This window comes from Prunus avium, chromosome 8 (assembly GCF_965620075.1).
Source record: "Prunus avium chromosome 8, drPruAviu1.hap1.1, whole genome shotgun sequence".
NCBI lineage: Eukaryota > Viridiplantae > Streptophyta > Magnoliopsida > Rosales > Rosaceae > Prunus > Prunus avium.
In genome coordinates, this window is record NC_142291.1 from 16,104,967 (window position 1) to 16,125,167 (window position 20,201).

At 39.3% G+C, this 20,201-nt stretch overlaps 1 non-coding gene across 1 annotated transcript; it reads right to left on the reverse strand.

Annotated features, from left to right (window-relative positions):
• Positions 1-888: 888 nt before the first annotated feature.
• Positions 889-995, reverse strand: LOC148292291 (small nucleolar RNA R71). The gene has a single exon (XR_015827154.1). It is a non-coding gene; the product is annotated as a small nucleolar RNA R71 (small nucleolar RNA).
• Between the last annotated feature and the right edge of the window lie 19,206 nt (positions 996-20,201).

Below are 20,201 nucleotides of genomic sequence, written 5' to 3' on the forward strand. Positions count from 1 at the left end.
TAATTTCTGTTTTAGACTTAACTACCTAACTTCTTGAATTCGGTAATCTACGTACATAACTAATTTGAACTTCTCAGTCTTCGTGGGTACGACCTCGTACTTGTCTTGCTATATTACTAATTGCCCCGTACAATTGCGAGTTAACATAATAATTAACAACAAATTTTGGCGCCGTTGCCGGGGACTGAACGAAAGTTCTTCCTTGGTTATGTGCCCAAGGTTACCGTATTCTTTTAAGTGTTTCGAATTAATCTAATTTTCTGTTTCAGGTAGTTTATGTCTAAAAGACCGTTCCTTGAACAAGTGAGGTCTTCGTTCCAACGCTCCAGATCTTTGAACGCAGGACCATCGTTGCAACCCAACCGGGTGATCTCTGAAGTTCATAATCGTCTAGAAAAAGAGTTGTCAACTGCAAAAGAGCAAGCTCTTGCCACATTTACAAGTATTGCTCTCCACACTGAACTTCCTGGTTCTTCACCTTCAAATTCGGAAGCAAGTTCAGACCAAGAAGAAGAAGAAGAGATGGCTGCCAATGAGTTCATGGGAGAACTTGATATCCCAACCATTCCAGCATCTCCTTCAAGCATTTTGCTGCCCACTGTAGCTCGAAATTATGAGCTTAAATCTTCTCATCTTAATATGCTGCCTTCCTTTTATGGTTTACCCAATGAAGATCCATTAACTCATATAAAGGATATTTTTAATGTTGTGAGTTCTTTTCCCTTGACAGGTGTGACAGAAGATCAACTTCGAATGAGAGTGTTTCCATACACTTTGAAGGATAAGGCGAAATATTGGTTGAATTCTTTGAAGCCTGGTTCACTCACTACATGGGCTGCCATTCAAAAGAAGTTCTTGGAGAAATACTTCTCCACGCAAAAGACCGACATGCTTAGGGATAAGATCTTGTTATTTGCACAGCAAGATGATGAATCATTTTGTGAAGCATGGGAGAGATTCAATGGGCTGCTCAACCAATGTCCTCATCATGGGATTCCATTGAAGCTTCAAATGCGTATGTTTTATAAAGGACTAACCCCTTCTAGTCATAATATAGTCACCAATTTTGCAGGTGGTTCTTTTAAAACCAAAACTCCAGAAGAAACATACGAACTCTTTGAGGAGATAGCAATGGAGACCCAACATACGGATACAAGAGGTAAACGTGTTATTAGTGGTTCTAATGATGCTTCTAGTGTGCAGATTTCAAAACTGGAACAAAAGCTAGATGCTCTTCTTGCATTAAACTCAAGAAGCCCTCCGAAGGAAGTGTGTAGTATTTGCGAAACTCCTGACCATGCTACCATAGCTTGTCCACTTGGGGCTGGATATCCAGAATTTGTGCAAGAGCAAGCTAAGTTGGTAAATTCCTACAACCAAGGTCCAAGAAATGATCCATACTCTCAAAGTTATAATCCAGGTTGGAGGAATCATCCAAACTTTTCATGGAGGAATACTCAGAATCAAGCCAATCCCCCTTCATTCCAAAAGCCACAACAAACATCATCATTGGAGGATATAGTTAAGCAGATGGCAATCAACCAATCCAATTTCCAGCAAACTACACAAGCTGCCATTGCCAAATTGGAAGTTCAAATAGGCCAATTAGCTGCTGAAATAACTCAAAGAGCACCTGGGAAATGGCCAAGCCAAACCGAGATCAATCCAAAGAACCAAGAAGCCAAGGCCATTCATGTGCTCAGATCAGGTAAGATCATTGATAGTAAAGTTGATTCTAATCTTTCAAATGATGTTGTGATTGTAGAAGATGAAGAGGAGGAGACCACGGCTACAGAAGGGGAACATCTCAAAACTTCTCAATCTGCTCCTAATGCCAAATCAGATTCTCAGGAATCCAAACAATTCCAATTGCATAAGAGAGATGACAAATTTGTGCCACCACATCTTCAAGAAGATAGATACGTGCCACCCGCTCCATATGTTCCACCGATTCCATTTCCAGGCCGTCTTAAGAAAGCAAAGCAAGATAAGGCTTTTAAAGAGATTTATGATATTTTGAGTAAAGTTAATATCAATTTGCCTTTGCTTGATGTTATTGAACAGATTCCTGCATATGGAAAGTTCATCAAGGACTTGAAAACTCACAAGCTCAATTTCGCTCCAAATGAAGATGTAAAGCTTGACCAGAATGTAAGTGCTGTGTTGCAAAGGAAGCTTCCACCAAAACTAGTTGATCCTGGCAGCTTTGACATTCCCATTAACATTGGAGGCAATAAGGTTGGAAGAGCCATGTTGGACTTGGGAGCAAGTGTCAACCTAATGCCATATTCATTGTATCAAAAGCTTGGCTTAGAATGGATGAAGAAGACTTCAATACGACTTGAACTAGCTGATCATTCTATAAAATATCCAAAAGGTATTGTAGAAGATATTTTAGTTCAAGTTAATACACTAATTCTCCCTGCTGATTTTGTAGTGATGGACATGGAAGACAATCCAAATGGAGATCATGTTGATCGCATTCTCCTAGGCAGGCCATTCATTGCCACTGGAGACACAGTTATCAAAATGAAAGATAGCACCCTTTCCATGCTCTAGAAGCTGTCTTAACACAAGAAGAGGAAGATCTTTGTGAACCGGAGTTCCAAGAAGTGGTGGCTGCCTTAGAAGTGTTTCAACCATACCCACCATCCTTTAGGCCACCACTCGAGCCTCTTGGACCATCATCCATGAAATTGGAGCCATCCATTATCACCCCACCAAAGCTAGAACTTAAACCACTGCCCAATCATCTTAAATATAGTTATTTGGGTGCTAACGAAACTCTCCCTGTTATAATTGCTGCAGGTCTCACCTCACATGAAGAAGAGAGCTTAATTAAGGTTCTAAAAGGGCATAAAACAGCCATTGGGTGGACCATAGCAGACATCAAAGGAATTAGTCCAAGCATGTGCATGCACCGGATTCTAATGGAAGAAGACAGCAAACCATCCCGTGATGCCCAAAGGAGGCTAAATCCCAACATGAAAGAGGTGGTTAGAGCTGAAGTTTTAAAGCTACTCGATGTAGGAATCATCTACCCAATTTCAGATTCTAAGTGGGTGAGCCCTGTACAAGTTGTTCCGAAGAAGTCCGGAATCACCGTTGTGAAGAATGAGAAGAATGAGATAGTTCCCACACGAACTATCACTGGTTGGAGAGTTTGCATTGATTACAGGAAGTTGAACACATCCACTAGAAAAGATCATTTCCCCTTGCCTTTTATTGATCAAATGCTTGAACGTTTATCTGGCCATGCTTACTATTGTTTTCTTGATGGTTTTTCAGGTTATAATCAAATTCCCATTGCTCCGGAAGACCAAGAGAAAACCACATTCACATGCCCATTTGGTACGTTTGCTTATAGAAGGATGACATTCGGTTTGTGCAATGCCCCAGCAACTTTCCAAAGATGCATGATGTCAATCTTTTCAGATATGGTGGAACGATTCATTGAGGTATTTATGGATGATTTTTCAGTTTTTGGTTCCTCTTTTGATAATTGTCTTCACCACTTGTCTCTAGTGCTTAAAACATGCCAGGAAACAAATCTGATTTTGAATTGGGAGAAGTGTCACTTCATGGTGAGACAAGGCATTGTGCTAGGCCATGTGATTTCAAGCAAGGGAATTGAAGTGGATAAAGCCAAGATCGATCTCATCTCAAATCTGCCACCCCCTACCTCTGTGAAAGGAATTAGAAGCTTTCTAGGTCATGCTGGATTCTATAGAAGGTTCATCAAAAATTTCTCAAGCATTACAAGGCCATTGTGTAATCTCCTTGCTAAGGATGCTGTTTTTGAGTTTAATGAAGCTTGCATGGAAGCCTTTACTACCTTGAAGAGGGAGCTAACTTCAGCCCCTATTATCATAGCTCCAGATTGGTCTTTACCATTTGAAATAATGTGTGATGCCTCTGACTTTGCTATTGGTGCAGTTTTAGGTCAAAAGAAGAACAAGCTCCCCCATGTGATTCATTATGCTAGCCGGACCTTGAATGATGCTCAAATCAACTACTCCACAACAGAGAAGGAGTTCCTTGCTGTGGTTTTTGCTTTAGAAAAATTTCGTTCTTATCTTGTTGGTTCTAAAGTAATTGTTTATTCTGACCATGTGTTGCATTCCTAAAAGGACACAAATTAATGTGCAAACAACCAATTAAAAATACCCGCAAGTGCACGAATCTAATGAAGTATAGATTATGTAAGTACGGGGTCGATCCCACGAAGAACTTGTCGGTTTCCTATAAGTTCTAATTTGAGTACGTAAAGAACACTAATTTTACACAACACACAAACACAATACAAATTGGAAACTAAAAATGAAGTAAGGAAGATAAAAGAAATGAAACAACACAAGAAAACAAAGAAAAACACAAACAGCACTTTCTATCACCCGTTTATCACCATTTGGACAGATTCGTTTCTCTGTTTTTCAGTTTCGACCTCTGTCCAGTTTTTGACCTATAACTTTCCAACCGTTTATCCAAAATTCACGTTCTTTATACGGTTGGAATCAGCACAGAAAATGCAAGAATACAGCGCGGACCAAAAGTCCAAAACAATTACGGAAACAAACAAATTCAGTGACAAAGACACAAAACGTGTCAAACACGCAACTCACACACACATTGGGGGGGTTTTTTGATTTGGTTCAAGTGACCTATTTCTATTGCATGAAAGTAAATGGACTTTGAATTTAAATGTGAATGGCAGAGATGAATTATCAAAATGTGAAATTAAAATGTAACAAACACTAGGGTTTCGGAATCCACCCTAAACAATTCTACCCATGTTCATGGATACTCAAGTGATGAACTCTAAATGTATTGATGAAGATGTTCGCAATCAAGACCATGGGTCGTGGCTCAAGACGCATTGATTCTCTCTAATATACGTAAAGTGCATGGTTCGTGCTACAATACTTGTGCCCTCTTCATAACCGAACCTAGGTATGGTTCGTACTTCGATTCGATTGCAAGGAAAACCCATTAAGTTCAAAGAGAATATGAACATCACAAGAACCCTAATAGCATGGTGTTTACATTAGGTATTCAAGAAACCAATTCACATGGATGGTTCTTACTCCATCCATCTATTGCTTAGGAAAACATGAAGATACACATAATCCCAACAACCTCAAGAAGCATGCTTTCAAAGGTAATCAATCAAGGAAAACACACATCAAGGATAGATTAATTTGGTGAATTGGAATTCATCAATTGTTGTCAATAAACCAATTCACATGATGCTCACTTAAACAAGTTCAATCATTTGTAGTTAACATCCATTGGAACAAGTCTCATGAAGATCATGACCTCATCCGAGCACCAGAGCATGTTGATCCCAGGCCAAGAAGTTGACCTACGAAAATGAACAAAAACAGAATTTATAACTAATAATGCACTTTTAGCTCATTTTCATCCCAACCAAGGCAAAATCTAAGAAAACACAAAAAGGAAGTAAAAAGCTATAAAATGTCAAGAACTAACTCAAAATAGTGGGTGAATAACATGAAAAATCATGTGTAAAAATGAACCGAACAAACTTCCCAAACTTATCTTTTGCTAGTCCTCGAGCAAAACAGAAACTAAAACAAGACTCGAAACAAAACTTTTCGAACACTTTCCAAAGAGAGAGTGACTTATGCAAATGACTCAAAAATTTTCACAAGAAAAACTTAGTTTAGACATTAGTCACAAGGCGGCAAAGTTCAGAACACAACATGCTCAAGTGTAGTAGTGTGATGGCCAAATGAAACTCATTCTCCAATTTCAGTTTTCACACAACTTCAAAAAATCATACCAAGCACAAATGTAACTTCAAATCTCACCAAAGTTGTCCTCTCACAAATGAATCACTCGGGAGAGGGTTACAATGCATCACTCAATAATAGACATGAGAATAGAGTTAAACCATAAGGGACTTAACTCAAAATTAGCAAGCTGAAAAACATGCATGAATATGATCTCAAGAAGGATGCTAAACACTCAAAAGCTGAAAAATGTGTGCAAATCAACCACATGACATTTAGGATCAATTTAGGTCTTTATTATAGGTTGTAATGGGGCTAAGGGTGCAAGGTGAGTAAGAAATGAAGGATATGGATACAACAAAGTCCAAGGAACTCACAATGTAAGAGCATATAATCGTTGACTAAAAGACTTTGAAACATCACGCTTAAGATTTTCAATTTTTTTTTTTTTTTTTTTTTTTAGGGGTGATCAAATAGACCACAAAGCCTTGTACCTCCACTAATTATGATTCACACTCCTTCCTTCCATTCGAACAACCAAGAAACATGGAATTGGATTTGAAACCATTGCCACTTAACCACAACTTTTCTCTTTTCTTTCACCCTTTGAGTGAAGTACTCTTTTTTTTTTTTGAAATGTAATAACCCTTCCCAAACTTAGCATGAAAAACATATCTAAATTAAAGCTCATGAGTTCCTTAGAAAGGTATATTCTTGTTTTTCAGGCTAAGGCTAGAAGTAAAAATTGGTTACTTGAAAGAAAAGGCTTACATACATATAGGCTCAAGGTGGTTAACAATGGAAAATCATGCTTAAGCATGCATACGGTTAGCTTGAAAGGCACAAACGGTCCAAAGAGGGCCTCAATATCATTTCTCAAATGTCATGTAATCAAATTGCACAAGAATGAGTGACTTTTAAGTGCTCAACCAAATCAATGAATAATGAGATCAAACAACAACTCGGATGACAAGAAAATAAGAATATGTGTATAACACTCATGAATTGAAGCAAAAGGCTCAAAGCTCACATTATATGGTTATACAAGTCTAATTCATGCTTGATACAATTCTTTGGATCATGCAAATCCCTCAACTGGAGAATTATGAAACAAATGGCAAGTGCATAGAGGGTTTCAAACATATCATGCTAGAACGATGCCATTTAGTGAATAACAAATTTTTATTTTTATTTTTTATAGCATTTTCAATCAAGTCATGTAAACATTCATCACAATCTCATCGTATATGTCCGGAAAGTGACTTGAAAACAAAAAGACTCAAAACAGAAAAGAAAACAAAATAAAAGAAAGCAAGAGTTTAAGTGAAACGAAAAAGACTTGCTATCCCTTCCCAAACTTAAAAATAAACATTGTCCTCAATGTTAAAGAACTTAGGCATCAACAATGTTATAACAAGAAATAAAGGGAATAAAGCAAGTAAAAACAAGAACAAACAAGAAATACAACTACAACACGGCTGCAAAACAAAACGAAACAAAACAAAACAAAACCAAACTGAACCAAACAAAACAAAACAAAACAAGCAGAACAGTAAGCCCTAACAACAGTCCTACGCACGCAGAAATCCAACCCAAAGAAACGCACAAACCAAAATGAAAGCCCAACCCAAAGGAAAGCCCAAAAGCGAAGGAAGTATATAAAACAAAGAAACTGAGTCAGAAACACAAAGAGCGAGGACTCAGAAAAATAAAAAAAAAGTGGGCCCTGATGTCTCGGCTCCTTTGAGTCACGAGATACAAAGTGAGAGACGTGCCGACAAGCAGAGGTCTCTCTCACGGTCCCAAGCCAGAATTATTACCTTCATAGGAAGGCGTGACGACTTTCGTTTCTTGAAAGCGCTGAAAGGCGGAAATGCAATTAAAGGGGTTGGGGGACAGGTGAGGCGATAGAGGGGGATAGGCCGCAAGGGCCGCGCCAAACCAGAAGCGCAGTGGCTAGGGTTACGTAGAAACTAACTCTATAAAAGAAGAAGAGAAAGAGTTAGGGAAAAACACACAAAACTCAGAAACACACAAAAGAGAAAAGCAAGAGCAAAAGAAAAGAAAGTTCCGCCTCTTCCTACCCATTCTCGCTGGATCTCAACCTAGCTCAACCAACTCAGACTCAGGGCCAAGTAGTGGCACCAGTGTGGATGCCCTACTTTGCCTCAGCACGGGGGCACGTGACAGTGAATGACTCGATACTGCTGGACAACGATGTTGCCCTTGGAGTTGCTAGAAATCTAGTGACTCCCAAGGATATACGGGTGCTGGGATCAAGGGATGACAACCGGGTCGTGAGCGATGCTCTGGCACTAAGCGTGCAAAGCACAGCAACAGTCGCAAGTGTGGGTCATCGCCAAATTGCGAAGTCCCATGAGGTGGAGGTGCTAAGAGGTCAGTTGGCGGCAGAGCGAAGTATGGTTGAAGAGTGCCAGAGTATTATTAAAAGTTTAAAAACAGAAAGGGCAAGGATACTAGAGGTGAATCGACACCAGCTGGAGGCGTTGCGGGAAGAGAACAAAAATCTCTCAAAGATGGTAAGTGTTTACGCCCATGACATGAGAAAGCAGCTGGAGGACATAGACCGACCGGGAAAACGCAAGAAAACAGACCGCGAGAGTGGTTACGCTCAAGCTAAGAATGCAATCTTTGGGAGCTCGAGTGATGAGCCCCAAGAGGCTGTGCGTGAAGCCCCGGAAGTGGATAGCCAAAGGGCTAAACTCAAGGGTCCTATGGTCGAGACACCGAGCACTGGAAAAAAATGATTCTAGTGTATTATTGGTGTGCCTGTTTGTCTTTGCCTTTCGGTGAAATTTTTTTTTTTTTTTTTTTTTTTTTTCAATTTCTCGTTTTCGGAAATAAAAGAAAAGAAAGTTGCAAAAGACAAAGAAGAAAAACAAAACGCACTTCCCAAACTTGAATAAAGGGAATGCGACAAACTAAAAAGAAACAAAGCACACTTCCCCAACGGAAATAAAACAAAGACGACAAACTAAAAAGAAATCAAAACACAATGCACCAGAAAACAGGGAGGGAAAGAAAGTAAAGTGAAAGCAGAAATGCTTCCCTGTTTAACTTGACTCATCCGCAAATTGCTCCGGAAATACAAAGTGGTGTCGGCTCCCCTATGAGAATAAGTCTATTTAAACCACTTCTCGGTTGAAAGAAGGAGCATCCTGCATTTCAACCTGCAAACTCAAGAAAAACCATCAAAAAGCCCAGACAGAAAAATCAATGGCATCCCCAGATATGCTTGTTGATGACCTTAACCTTGAGTTGTCGCTTGCACCACCAAATGCCCAGATACGGGCTCCTCCAAACCCTATCTTCCCAAACTCCTCATACCATCATGGCTCGGCCTCAAACTTCTCTGAGGTGGTGCCGCGAAGGGCAGTAATGCCGGAGGGCATGACTGTCAGCAGACTTACAGTTGCAGATCATCTGCATGTGGCGCAGAGGTCTGACCAGATGGCAGTGGACGAGTCCCACAATCTAACCGTGCTCAACGCGGTCTCGGCCACAAATTTGGGCATGCGCCTACTGGCGAGAACACGAGAGTGCGGGGCATTGAGTGAGGAGGTGGCGGCCCTGAAAGCTCTGGTGGCGGACCTGCAGAAGCGGCTCTACAGTGCCAGCCAGCATGTAGAGATGCTGCAAAAGAGGAATGAAGATCATGTAGAGCTGTTGCAGGTTCTACAAGCAAGAACAGACAGAGGCAATTAGCAGAAGCCTCAGGTGGTGCAAAATGCAACAATGAACATGTGATTGAGAAATTTATGTTTTTTTTTTTTTTTCAAGTTTGTGTTTGGAATCACATGTATGGAATGAAATAAACATTTGAGCCAAAGTTCAGTGTGTGCAATCATGAAGCAATTTACTTCCCAAACTTAACAACAAAATAGAAACACAAACAAGTAAAGGAAAGTAAAAGTAAGAAAAACAAAGAGAAACAACAAGAAAATCGAAATTACCTTGGTTGGAGATTGAAATCCTAACTCAAAAGGAAAATAAATAAATAAAGTAAAATAAAAGTAAGTTTGAGTCTAGAGAAACTCCACTTTGAAGCGATTAGGACGACAACAAAATTCTTCTATTCACCTTGGGTTGCCTCCCAAGAAGCGCTAAGTTTAAAGTCTTTTGCCGGACTTCCAACATACTTGGGTCACTTGGGGGGTTTTGGCTCAATCGCCTCCTTGTGCCGAACATGAAGTTTCTTCAAATCCCTTTGCCATCTAATCAACCCATTTCGTATTCTTTTCTTTTTATGCACATGAGTAGGTTTCAAAAGCAATTTTAAGCGCTCTTCAATACGTGGATTAGATGGAGGAGGCACATATTTAGGGTCGGGTGGCCTTCTCATTTGAGTAGAAGGAGTGACATTGAACATATGATTGGTGCTTGGAACATGGATGTTCAGCTTGTCTTCCTTTAGTACTTCAAAAACAGAATATGGCATTAGATTAATTGAAGCACCGAAATCAATTAAAGGTTCCTCAAACAATTTATCACCAACTATACAAGGAATTGTGAAACTTCCTGGATCTTGCAAATTGGGAGGAAGCTTCCTTTGCAAAACAGCAGAAACCTCTTCCGTTAATGCAACAGTTTCGCATTCCTTGAGCTTGTTTGCATCCAAGGAAGGAATATTGACTTGCACTTGCTTGAAAGTTTCCAATATGTCCTTGGCATGTTGATTTTTCCTAGAACTCATCAACCTGTGAGGAAAAGGAGCATGTAAGATATCTTCATCAGTAGGTTCACAACTTACCTTCTCCTTTCTTGCCCTTCTTGCAAGTTCATGCTTTGGGATCCACTCAGGTGAAGATGCTGCTTGTTTATCTTCCCCCATGTTGATTTCATCCTTTTCCTTAGGCCCAATCACTTGCTCAACCTGCATTTCATCAACATTGTGAATCAAATTTTTAGAACCATCAATTTCACCAATTACCTTACCAGTTCTCAAGGTAACTGCTTGAACATGCTCACGCCCATTTTGTATCACTGTTTGGCTAGACATTATCCTAGCTTCCCTTTGACTCAAAGATGTGACAATTTGCCCCACTTGATTTTCTAGATTGGCAATGGCCTTAACCATTTTCTGCATGTGGGTATCATTCCTCTGCATATGGGTGTCATTCCTCTGCATGATGAAACTATCTGTGTGTCTAACCATTGAAGCAACAATTTCTTCCAAAGTTGGTCCTTGAGGTGGTTGGTGAGATTGACTAAGTGGTGGTGGATTATAATATTGGGGTTGACCATAAGGTGGACAAGTATTATGTTGGCCTTGATATGGTTGATATGACCCTTGTTGAAAATTTGGATTGTCGGTCCACCAGAAGTTTGAATTATTTCTCCACTCCGAATTGTATGTTTGTCGGAAATATTCATTCATAGGCAATTCATTATGAAATGAGCCAAAAACATTTGCTTCTTCCATCACAAATTTATTGGAGTATTCTTACATAGTAAGTTCCACAATTTCAGTTGCGGCTGCCATTGGAGATGGTGGAGGTGACTCCTCGGATGTTCCTGTAAGAAAAAGAAACAAAAACAAATCAAGATAAAATGAAACAACAATCAATAAACAAAAATAAAACTAAGTACTCTAAACATACTCAAACAAAACAAATAAGCAACCGTGCCAGTTCCCCGGCAACGGCGCCAAAAATTGTTGCATTCCTAAAAGGACACAAATTAATGTGCAAACAACCAATTAAAAATACCCGCAAGTGCACGAATCTAATGAAGTATAGATTATGTAAGTACGGGGTCGATCCCACGAAGAACTTGTCGGTTTCCTATAAGTTCTAATTTGAGTACGTAAAGAACACTAATTTTACACAACACACAAACACAATACAAATTGGAAACTAAAAATGAAGTAAGGAAGATAAAAGAAATGAAACAACACAAGAAAACAAAGAAAAACACAAACAGCACTTTCTATCACCCGTTTATCACCATTTGGACAGATTCGTTTCTCTGTTTTTCAGTTTCGACCTCTGTCCAGTGTTTGACCTATAACTTTCCAACCGTTTATCCAACATTCACGTTCTTTATACGGTTGGAATCAGCACAGAAAATTCAAGAACACAACGCGGACCAAAAGTCCAAAACAATTACGGAAACAAACAAATTCAGTGACAAAGACACAAAACGTGTCAAACACGCAACTCACACACACATTGGGGGGGTTTTTTGATTTGGTTCAAGTGACCTATTTCTATTGCATGAAAGTAAATGGACTTTGAATTTAAATGTGAATGGCAGAGATGAATTATCAAAATGTGAAATTAAAATGTAACAAACACTAGGGTTTCGGAATCCACCCTAAACAATTCTACCCATGTTCATGGATACTCAAGTGATGAACTCTAAATGTATTGATGAAGATGTTCGCAATCAAGACCATGGGTCGTGGCTCAAGACGCATTGATTCTCTCTAATATACGTAAAGTGCATGGTTCATGCTACAATACTTGTGCCCTCCTCATAACCGAACCTAGGTATGGTTCGTACTTCGATTCGATTGCAAGGAAAACCCATTAAGTTCAAAGAGAATATGAACATCACAAGAACCCTAATAGCATGGTGTTTACATTAGGTATTCAAGAAACCAATTCACATGGATGGTTCTTACTCCATCCATCTATTGCTTAGGAAAACATGAAGATACACATAATCCCAACAACCTCAAGAAGCATGCTTTCAAAGGTAATCAATCAAGGAAAACACACATCAAGGATAGATTAATTTGGTGAATTGGAATTCATCAATTGTTGTCAAGAAACCAATTCACATGATGCTCACTTAAACAAGTTCAATCATTTGTTGCTAATTAGAAATTGTGTTCTTGGTTATCTTACACAACTTCTCAACTTTAGCTACATGCATACAACCTAAGGTGATTAAGCAAAGGAAGCAAACACATATCATAAAATTCAATTAGTGAATGGGGTTCATCAACAACATCTAGAAATTCATACACTCAAGCATCAAAACAATAAGGTAATCATGTTTAGGGCTTCAACCTAAGCCCTAGCTATGGAGTTTAGTTGCTCATACTTATTCCAAATACAAACTCGAAATATAACTAGAAGGAGTTTACAGATTTGGAAATGATGAAAGCTTGAAGTCTTCAATGGTGGAAGTCTTCTCCTTTCTTCCTTGGCTGCACCTCCTTCTCCTTCCTTGCTCTTAGCTCCCCAAAAGCTGCTCTCAAGTTGTGTAGAATGTGGAATAGCCTGATTTCCCACGATCAAAAGGCTCCCAATATCAGATTGCAATTTTGACTTCTCCTCCCTCTCTCCTCCTTTCCAGCTTTTACCTTTTAATATAAAACTACCACCTTTGATAAAGCCTTAGCCCATTGTCCCCTTGCCATGATGGAGCTTTGACTTCACAAAGATGCCAAAAGCTCAGAAAATATCTATTTTACAAATGTAATTCCTTGTTACCAAGAGTTATGGTAACAAGAAGTTAAGATGACACAAGGGAGGTAAAAGCTGGCCAAATCCGGATTTCCAGAACTGTGGTAACATGATGGATTGGTTGGATAGGCAATACTTGTCCAATGGAGCTCAAATTTGGATATGTTGTAGTTAACATCCATTGGAACAAGTCTCATGAAGATCATGACCTCATCCGAGCACCAGAGCATGTTGATCCCAGGCCAAGACGTTGACCTACGAAAATGAACAAAAACAGAATTTATAACTAATAATGCACTTTTAGCTCATTTTCATCCCAACCAAGGCAAAATCTAAGAAAACACAAAAAGGAAGTAAAAAGCTATAAAATGTCAAGAACTAACTCAAAATAGTGGGTGAATAACATGAAAAATCATGTGTAAAAATGAACCGAACACCATGCAGCTCTTAGATACTTGCTCACTAAGAAGGACGCCAAACCACGCTTGATTAGATGGATTCTCTTGCTGCAAGAGTTCGATTTGGAAATTCGAGACAAGGGATGTGAGAATGTGGTAGCTGATCATTTGAGCAGAATTGTGGTTGAAGAAAAAGGAGAAGCTGTGCTACCCTTGAATGAGACTTTCCCTGATGAACAACTATATGCTGCCCAAGTCAAAGAACCATGGTATGCTGATTTTGTTAATTATCTTGCTTGTGGTGTTCTTAGAAATGATCTAACTTCTCAGGACAAGAAGAAGTTCTTTTCCATGGTGAAACATTATGTCTGGGATGAACCTTTCTTATTCAAGCATTGCCCGGATCAACTCATCAGAAGATGTGTTCCAGAAGAAGAGCAAGAAAGCATACTTAGGCATAGCCACGAATTGGCTTGTGGAGGTCACTTTGGAGCTAAGAAAACAGCACTTAAAATTCTCCAATCTGGTTTCTTTTGGCCCACTCTATTCAAAGATGCGTTTAATTTTTGTGTTAAGTGTGATAGGTGTCAAAGGATGGGGAACATAAGTCGCAGGAACGAAATGCCATTGAATAGCATACTTGTTGTGGAGCTCTTCGATGTGTGGGGTATTGATTTCATGGGACCATTCCCATCTTCCTTTGGTTGTACTTACATACTTGTTGCTGTTGATTATGTGTCTAAATGGGTGGAAGCCATAGCCACCAAAATCAATGATCATAAGGTGGTGCTCAAGTTCTTGAAGGATAATATTTTCACAAGGTTTGGTACTCCAAGGGCTGTCATTAGTGATGGAGGCAGCCACTTCTGTAACAAGCCATTCGAAGCACTCATGAAGAAGTACAACATCACCCATCGAGTCTCTACACCATATCATCCGCAAACTTCTGGTCAAGTGGAAATAAGCAATAGAGAAATTAAGCACATCCTGGAGAAGGTGGTGAACAATACAAGGAAAGATTGGGCAGCCAAGCTCAATGATTCATTATGGGCTTATAGGACTGCATATAAGACTCCCATTGGGATGAGCCCTTATCGTCTTGTGTTTGGGAAAGCTTGTCACCTGCCAATGGAGCTTGAACACAATGCTTTTTGGGCCATCAAGAAGTTAAATTTTGATCTAGACAAGGCAGGCCATGCAAGAAAGTTTCAGCTCAATGAATTGGAAGAAATTAGACATGAGTCTTATGAGAATGCAAAGCTTTACAAAGAACGAACCAAGAGTTACCATGACAGAAACATTCAACGGAAAGAGTTCTCCAAAGGTATGTCAGTTCTTTTGTTTAACTCACGATTGCGTCTCTTTCCAGGAAAATTGAAGTCTAGATGGCAAGGCCCATTCACCCTGGTCAATGTTTCTCCCTATGGAGCTGTGGAGATTCAAAACCCTAAAGACGGCTCAACTTTCAAAGTAAATGGACAACGTTTAAAGCCATTCTATGAGGGAATCTCAGCTGGCATTCAAACAGGCCATGTGGTGGATCAACTTCCCTTTGTACCATCAACTTAGCTGATCACATAATGTCTTGCCAAGACAGTAACTAAGGCGCTTCTTGGGAGGCAACCCATGTGTTCAAGAAGAAGGTGCTTGGTAGCAATCGACCTAATCGCATCAAGGGGGAGCATTTCTATCCTTTCTCTTTACTTGTTTTGTTTTTATTTTAGTCATTTTAAGTTTCTGTTTCTTTAAATAATTTTTTTTCATATGAGCTAACTTTTGGTAACCCCAGTGAGCACCTCCGTCAATACAGTGTCTAGGAGTTCTTTAGGCGACACCTTCGGTGTCTAAGAAGTTTGGGTTTTAAGCGGGACCATTGTGACCCCTCCAACCTTCCCGGATCCCCTGGCTGTGTTTTCTGAGGCCCTTAACTGGTCATCCGTGAGTTGCTTGTATATTTGTGTTTTTTTTTTTTTTTTTTTTTTTTTTTTTTTTCTTTTCTTCTTAACTTTTTCTTAACTTTTCCCTTTATCATTTACTTGTTCTCAATCATCTTTACTTTGCTTTAACATTGAGGACAATGTTCAATTCAGGTCTGGGGGGAAGGTTTTCAAATTTCATTCATTTGTGTTTTCAATTTTCGTTCATTTGTCACTAATTTTTTTTTAATGTCATACAATCGATGCTATGGAGCTGCCATTGAGGTTTTCATATCAGAATTTTGCACTTCACAAAGCTTTGGCTCCTAGAATTCTGGTGGCTAAAGTACCATGCTCAAATTCTCGAAGGAGAATAGTGGAGACTACCCTAGTGAGCTATATTGAGCCCAATTGCTTTCTTGAGAGGGTTTAAAGTGTTTCTATTTCTCATCCCAATTTATTTTCTTCATTTCACTCTAAATGATCTCATTATTCCATTTTGATTGAATACTAAGGATGATTCTCTTTTGCAGATATCATGTGCTTGCTCTCATTCATGAATGAACTCATTGAAGTGATGCTAGGCTATGTGTGCATAACCATTCGATATGCTTTCTTTTCACCCTACCTATATGTGTGTTCCATCAACCCTCTTGAAGCCAAACACTTAAAGCCTTTTCTTCTATCACCCTCATCATTTCCTTACCTTTGTATCTCAATCTGAGATACTTCACCTATTGTAGCCATACCCTATAGCTTAGAAATATACCAAGGTGTGCCAAGATAAAGTTTGAAGCAAGGAAGTTGCTGCCATGTGCCTAAATGAAAGATGGTGTGATTCTTTGCAATGAAGTTAATGAAGATGCAGATCAAATCAACGAAGATGAAAGTGTTTCGATTTGATCTAAGTGTAAAAAAAATAAATAAATAAATAAATAAATAAAGTCTATGCCAGGTGGTACCATGAAGTTTGCAGCCATGCCATTATAAGTCAATGCTACCTTGCAGATCAATGAAGAATGCAACCTTGGTATGTTCTTAAGTTACCTGTTTTTTCTTCCAATTCTTCCATTTCCCCTAACCTTACCTTTCATTACAAACCTTGTGAAAGACCTAGCTGATCTTTGAGGATGTATTCATGGGTGCTGGTAGGTATGTGTGTATCTCTATTCTTAGTATTTGATTCCCTTTATGAGATCTAACCAAATATTGTGCTTCTATTTCATATACTCACTTTAGCTTGTTTGAAAGAATAAAACCATTGGTTCTGAGTGATTGAGTGTTATCTGTGAGAATTAGAGTCGAAGCATGTTCTTTATTCAAGGTTTGAGTGTGCTTGCTTTGAAACCGTGTGCCTTTGAGCTATAGCTTCCACATTACACACTGATTGATCACCTATCTTGGCAACTCTACGGTGTTGGAGGTATGACTAAAGTTTTCTTTCGTTCTCATTAGTTGATTTCAAGTTTTACTAACCACTTTGTTTTGTAGAGTTAGTAATGCGTTTGTGGGTATCGTTTCTGTTAAACCCTCAGGAGACACAACTCCTCCTACTAGGGATGCCTAGAGGTTTAAAGGCTTATTGCATACGCTCAATGCAATCGAGTTACCTACGAAAGTGGTTTAGTTAACTTTTTGTTTTTAACTTTGTTTTGTGTTGTTTTGCTCGAGGACTAGCAAAATCTAGGTTTGGGGGTATTTGATCGGTTCATAATTGTATATTATTTTGTACCCTTCTAGCTTATGATTTGGTTATGTTATTGAGTTAAACTTGTGCTTTTAATCCGTTTTCTGTTTTGATAAGTCCATAATTTCGTACACTTGCTTGCCTTCTTTACTTAGTGATTTTGCTTAGTTTCTCTTTATTTTGAGTCACTTACCTCTGTTTGTGTGTTTTGTAGGTTAAGATAGCAAGAGATCACATTTGATGCAATCCATGCATGTTAAGGGCTGATTGGGATAAGAGCAAGAGCTTAAAGACAAAACCAAAGTTGGGCCACACTTCTTGTCAGTCCAGTTTCGTAAGTCACCTTGCAGGTCTCATTTCAGCAATCTGCCCAAATCGGATAAGGAGACATTCTTCATAGAAGTTGTTCAATTGGGTGTCTAGTATAACATATCCAAAATTCAGCCCAAGTGAACATATGTGGAGTCCTTAGCCCGTCCAACACTGAACCATGCTCAGGAGGATTTGCAGCTGCCAGCTTTGAGCCTTGTCTCCTCCTTTGAGCCATGTGCCTCACCCATGCTGCAACTGACTTTGGATCCAACATAATGAGTGAAGTGGGGAGGCATTCCAGCTATGAAATTCTAAAGGATCAAGTTGGTACATGCTGGAGTTATTATAGAGAAAGCATGTGCATGCATGTAAAGCATAAATGAAATGAAGTCAATTCCAGTCTCTGTTCGGCAGCCAAATTGAAAGGCCCAAAACGCATACTTCTACTGCTCCGATGGGAATACGTTCTTCATAGAAGTTGTTCCAATGGGTGTCTACTATAACATATCCAAATTTGAGCCCCATTGGATAAGTTTTGAAACCTCTGGCCTTCCTACACCAAGTCTGGTTCAGAAGACTCGTTTTTGTTCAACAACCAAAAGAAGACCACATGGGTTGGCAGCAAAAGGCAGCCACAATTGATCACCTTTGATCCCATGTGAAGAAAGCTTGAGGTGCAGCAAAAGAAGTATGGGATGGGATTGATTCCAACCACACTAACATAGACAAGATGAAGTGGGAGTTATGGGTTGTATTAAATGAGGAATGGTGGTGTTGGATTTCATCATGATGTTCCTCCCTCTTAGCCCTATAAATAGAGGAGTCTTCAAGCTACAAAATTCACTTCAGCCATCCTCCACACTTCCATCATCCAGAAATCATCCTCATACATTCCCACAACCCCAAACACTCAAGCAATCAACCCAATACTCTAAACTGCCCCAAAATCACCAAAACAGCTCCAGAAAACCTCCCTTCCATTTCCCTACGAATTTCCTCTTTCTCAGCCATCACCACTCACTCAAGCTCATCTCAAATCACCTCCATATCCTTCATAAATCCTTCTAGGCGTGGAGAAGCTCTTGGAGAAGCATTGGACACTACAAGAACTTCAGAAAAGGGTTTTTCTACTCTTATGGCATTCATTATGTTTTCCCATTTCTATTTTAGTTTCTTTTCCATTATGAGTAGCTAAATCCATAACTAGGGCTTCGATGTAACCTAACATGAATATTCTGGGTTTATAAGTTTGGAGTTTCAAGTTTGATTCATGATTCATGTTCTTATTCATTATGCTTATAAGTTAACATGCTTGTTTGAATGATTGATCACCATTAGAACTTGTTTGTTAACTATCTTGGTTTGAATTAAGAGTAGACACCATGCTTTAATTCGAATTGAACTATGAATAGGAAGAGTATGTATGGACATTCGACAACAGGGATTAGATACATGCTTGGTTGTTTAAATTGTTCTTCTATGCTTAATGGGTTCCTAATGCTTAATTTTAGGTTAGACAACAAATGATCAAATTAGGGAATTAGGAACACAAGGTTAGGACCAAACACCATGGCCTAATCATACTTTAGCTAGAATCAATCTTTGAATATGAATTAGACTTGTTACTTGACTCCATATAACCCAGAATTGAATTGTTATGGTGATTCGAATGCCCTAGTCTCCAAATCTGTTTTCCAACTCTTAAAACCACTCTTTGTTACACTTGTTTATTTGCTTTCATTTGCAATTTCAGTTTGCTCACTTCCTTTCACAATCACAATCACTCTCACTTTAATTTCTGTTTTAGACTTAACTTCCTAACTTCTTGAATTCGGTAATCTACGTACATAACTAATTTGAACTTCTCAGTCTTCGTGGGTACGAACTCGTACTTGTCTTGCTATATTACTAATTGCCCCGTACAATTGCGAGTTAACATAATAGAGTCATTTGGTGAGTTTTGAGTGAAATCCAATCGCTAGAAGTGTGGAATACACCAACCATTCCAATTAGGAACGAACTGCCGTTGAACTTGAATTGTCCAATTTCCCACACCTATTGATTTCGGATCGAGCCCAAAACTTGGGCAACATCATAATACGGTGGTAGGAGTCATTTGGTGAGTTTTGAGTGAAATCCAATCGCTAGAAGTATGGAATACACCAACCACCCCAATTAGGAACGAACTGCCGTTGAACTTGAATTGTCCAATTTGGAACACCTATTGATTTCGGATCGAGCCCCAAAATTGGGCAACGTCATAATATGGTGGGAGGAGTCATTTGGTGAGGTTTGAGTGAAATCCAATCGGCAGAAGTAGGCAATACACCAACCATTCCAATTAGGAACGAACTGCCGTTGAACTTGAATTGTCCAATTTCCCACACCTATTGATTTCGGATCGAGCCCAAAACTTGGGTGACATCATAATATGGTGGGAAGAGTCATTCGGTGAGTTTTGAGTGAAATCCAATCGCTAGAAGTATGGAATACACCAACCACTCCAATTAGGAACGAACTGCCATTGAACTTGAATTGTCCAATTTGGAACACCTATTGATTTCGGATCGAGCCCCAAACTTGGGCAACATCATAATATGGTGGGAGGAGTCATTTGGTGAGGTTTGAGTGACATCCAATCGGTAGAAGTATGCAATATACCAACCATTCCAATTAGGAACGAACTGCCGTTGAACTTG